This window comes from Palaemon carinicauda, chromosome 15 (genome assembly GCF_036898095.1).
Source record: "Palaemon carinicauda isolate YSFRI2023 chromosome 15, ASM3689809v2, whole genome shotgun sequence".
Lineage (NCBI taxonomy): Eukaryota > Metazoa > Arthropoda > Malacostraca > Decapoda > Palaemonidae > Palaemon > Palaemon carinicauda.
This window is the reverse complement of record NC_090739.1, coordinates 8,527,678-8,532,532: the sequence shown is the minus strand read 5'-3', so window position 1 is coordinate 8,532,532 and position 4,855 is coordinate 8,527,678.

Below are 4,855 nucleotides of genomic sequence, written 5' to 3'. Positions count from 1 at the left end.
ATTACTTTTCCTAATCTCATTTTGTTTATCAAGAGGTCTTCATACCATGCTTATCCTTTTAATTATATATATATATATATATATATATATATAATACATATACATACATATATATATACATATATATATACACACATATATACATATATATATATATATATATATATATATATATATATATATATATATATATATACATTATATATATATATATATATATATATATATATATATATATATATATATATATATATATATAATGTATATATATAATGTGTGTATACGTATATAGATATGTATGTATATATATGTATATATGTATATATGTATATATATATAATATATATATATATATATATATATATATATATATATATATATATATATATATATATATATATATACACCTGTACATATGGATATAGATATAGATATATATTTATTTATTTATTTAATCTCGTCACTATGTTCGGTAGTAACCTATCCAGGACGGACCAGATCTAGTGTTTCTCACCTTGCAGATTATAATATGAGACCATTAGTGATATAGCGAATGCATCACGCATTTCTCCTTGTGGAGAGTTTTAGCTCCAGAGGAAAACTATACGAAGAGTTACTGCCACGTTCATTCTTCAACTGTAGAATCAAAGTTGATTATCATTACAATAAAAGCTACATTAGAAGACCATCTAAAGCGTGAACTCATCTCCATATTATTATTGTTATTACTGTATTATTATTATTATTATTATTATTATTATTACTTGCTAAGCTACAACCCTAGTTTGAAACGCAGGATGGTATAAGCCCAAGGGCTCCAACATGGGAAAATATCATTATTACTTTCTAAGCTACAACCCTAGTTGGAAAAGTAGGGTGCTACAAGCCCAGGGGCTCTAACATGGAAAATACTATTATTACTTGCTAGGCTACATCCCTAATTGGAAAAACAGGATGCTATAAGCGCAAGGGCTCCAACATGGAAAATAGCCTGGCGAGGAAAGGAAACAAGGAAAGATAAAGTATTTTAAGAACAGTAACAACATTAAGATAAATATTTTCTGTATGAATTATAAAACTTTAACAAAACAAGAGGAAAAGAAATAAGATAGAATAGTGTGCCAGAGTACAAGGCATCTTTTTCTTGTCTTACATGCAATCACTTTGCATAAACCATTAATGTTTATAATTAAAAGGTGCCGTCTGCTGTCTTGTATAGATGTTCCACCATGTTTACTAATTGTAGGCAGGAACTGGTTCATTATTGAGTGTAGTCTTTCAACAATGCGGGGTTTAGCAATTCTGTGAATTACTTTAAGCCCTTTTATATTACAGAAAGAGTATTTATTTTTCCATTTTTTGAAGATTGTAGTCTTTCAACAATGCGGGGTCTAGCAATTCTGTGAATTACTCTAAGCCATTTTATATTGCAGAATGAGTGTTTATTTTCCATTTTTTGAAGATTGTAGTCTTTCAACAATGCGGGGTCTAGCAATTCTGTGAATTACTTTAAGCCATTTTATATTGCAGAATGAGTGTTTATTTTTCCATTTTTTGAAGATTGTAGTCTTTCAACAATGCGGGGTCTAGCAATTCTGTGAATTACTTTAAGCCATTTTATATTACAAAACGAGTATTTATTTTTCCATTTTTTGAAGATTGTAGTCTTTCAACAATGCGGGGTCTAGCAATTCTGTGAATTACTTTAAGCCATTTTATATTGCAGAATGAGTGTTTATTTTTCCATTTTTATAACATATTTAGACGAATATAAATTCATGCAATGTTTTTTAGCTAGTTTGTATAGATCAAGTGGAATGCTTGCCATATTTGCCCTAGCATTAAATGCTTATGTATATAGGTGCCTTACTAACTTGTTAAGAAGTGTACGTAATTTATGTGGATTTTAGATTTCATTTTGTTTATTGAGCGAAATTTTATCATTTACAATAAATTTATTTAATATAACTGAATGCGCATGAAATATTAAGTTCCCCTTATCCTTAAGTTATTTATTTGAATAAATTTATTTCATTGTTAAAAGTAATAGTACCGAATAGCGTCCTTGTTGTTGCGAGTTGTATGAAGATGTAAAAAGTGCATTTAACTTAATAAGAATTGGCCATGGGCAATTGCAATTTTTAGCCAAACTGGTTTGATTTCTCTCATTTTTTGATAATTTAGAAAGATTCCAAGAACAGGCTTGTTTAACTCTAAACTTTAAAAATATCTTGATATTGATTCACTGATTTATGATACATAGTCTTTAATTATCAATCTCATAAATAGTCCTTTGTCATGTTTATCGATTATGGATTCACACGCATTCTCTTCCATCCTAATTACTTTTGAAGCGTCATGCCATAGGTACATATAGCATCGAATGGCTTATTTGGTTAGGTTTGATTAAACGATGTATGAAGATGTAAAATTTGTATTCAACTTATTACGAATTGGCTATGTCCATTTGCAATTCCTAGACCAAGAAATTAAAAAGCTTACTCACTTATTTTCTCATATTTTTCGATAGTTTGGAAAGATACCAGGAACAGGCTCGCTTAACTCTAAACTTTAAAGATATGTTGAAATAGATTCACTGGTCTATGATACATAGCATTTGATTATCAATCTCATAAAAGTCCTTTATCGTGTTTATCGATTATGGATTCACACACATTCTCTTTCATCCTAATTAACGTCTCTGTCGTTTCCGCATTGGTCACACTCGGTTGACACACGAGTGTTTGGTACCTTTAACAGTGAGGCCTATGTTGACCGAATGCCCCAATTATAACAACTTAAGAAATAGATATCTGTTTGAGCCTCGAGGTGAGGATGGCAGGTTCATCCTTGGCAAGATTCTTGGACATGATGTGCCCTACTATGCGAGCGGCATTTTTAGATTTATTTCAGAAGCAGGTCTTCTGAAAACTATTTAACTTTTATAATGGCATCTTAACTTTTATGGTTTTAATTGAATATTCTTTAATTTTTTATATGAAATGTTATCGGGGTCAATAACCTTAGAGATTATGATGCCAGAAAACTTTAAATCAATCAATAAATCATCATAATTACTTTTGAAGCATCATGCCATAGTTACTTATAGTCCAATCACATATCTTTTATATCCTATCCTTGCTCACTTGCTGAACGAACCTCGTGATCACTGGCCCATAGGTAGTTCGTTTTGAGTATATAGACAGCTTTGGACTTCAGAACTTGCCAGTAGCCAATCGAAGGAACACTGGCTTTGTCCTGTAGCTCCTCTCAGTCCATCTTACTTCATCCATAGATATGAAGGTAAGAAATTAATTCCTCGAAGTTAATTTAAAGCTTGACAAATTTTGAATGGGGGTTGGGGAGAAAGACTCCAATAAAACGAGCTTTGTGAAACTATCCTATTTTATTTTTTAGACTTTGTAAGTGTAAGTATATTTTAGGTCAGATAGAATCAGTTGTGCTACCAGACAAGTGTAAGTATATTTTAGGTCAGATAGAATCAGTTGTGCTACCAGACAAGTGTAAGTATATTTTAGGTCAGATAGAATCAGTTGTGCTACCAGACAAGTGTAAGTATATTTTAGGTCAGATAGAATCAGTTGTGCTACCAGACAAGTGTAAGTATAATTTAGGTCAGATAGAATCAGTTGTGCTACCAGACAAGTGTAAGTATATTTTAGGTCAGATAGAATCAGTTGTGCTACCAGATAAGTGTAAGTATATTTTAGGGCAGATGGTATATTTTAGGTCAGATAGAATCAATTGTGCCACCAGATTTATTTTTTTATGTTCCTTCGTAAACAACGTTGAATGTAAGCTGTTTACACATGATTTAGGATGCGAGAAATAACGCTTATTTAAACCATTTTTATCAACTCGGATAAGCAATGGATTTTTAGAATTTAATCGGAACTAACCAGTTACTGCCTAAAATTATTCTACCGGCTAATATTACTGCTCCCAACAATTTAATTTTGTGAAAATATCGAGGTTGGAGTTTGACTTCGAAAGCCCCTTTCTGGGGTTTACTGTCTTCAATTGGCAGGATTTTCAGTTTTTTTTTCTTTTTCTTTTTTCCAAACCTCTTTTTTTCACGTTATATCTGACCATTCCTGAAACATTATTGTTAGATTTGTCAAAATCTGTTTAGAATTGAGACTTTTTTTTCGTATTTGTCTCGAATACATTTTTTTCCTTTTCAATTGAAATCCAAATATTTCATCATCTGTCCCCGTTTAGCCATACGAAATTGTAATAATTACGTGGGAGAAAAACTTATTGACTTTCGTCTGATTCCGGGTCCGGAGTGTCGCTATGTTTGCTATACAGGATGCCTGCTTTATAAAATGTTCTTAGAAATACAAATGTATGGGATAGAAGAGAAAATATGTGAACGTACACGGTCCAAAATTCTTAGAGAGTAAGATTGAAAGAGAGATCCTCTGGAAGAAATAAGTCGGGCGACTTACTACGTTTTGAAGGTCGCTCGTGAATGGAAGAGTCAAGGGACGGGACAATGCTCTAGAGACTGACCATTCATACATATGATCAGTGCCCAAGCCTCATATCCAATAAGCTAGGACCAGGGAGGGCCAGGCAATGGCTGCTGAGGATTCGGCTGGTTGACTTATAGGCACCCCCCAAAAAAAACATCCCGTCTCTAGCACACAAGAATGGTGAGGTGATACATAATATTAGAAACTATCTATGTTGAATAGGTCTCGAACTCCCGTCCAGCAGATTCCAGGCAGGGACGTTTCCAGTAAGCTACCAGTAACATTGAGAATCTTGAAAGGATAAAGGCCAATGTTAAAAACTGGCAGAGCTATTAGGTAAAATGGTGTGACCTGAA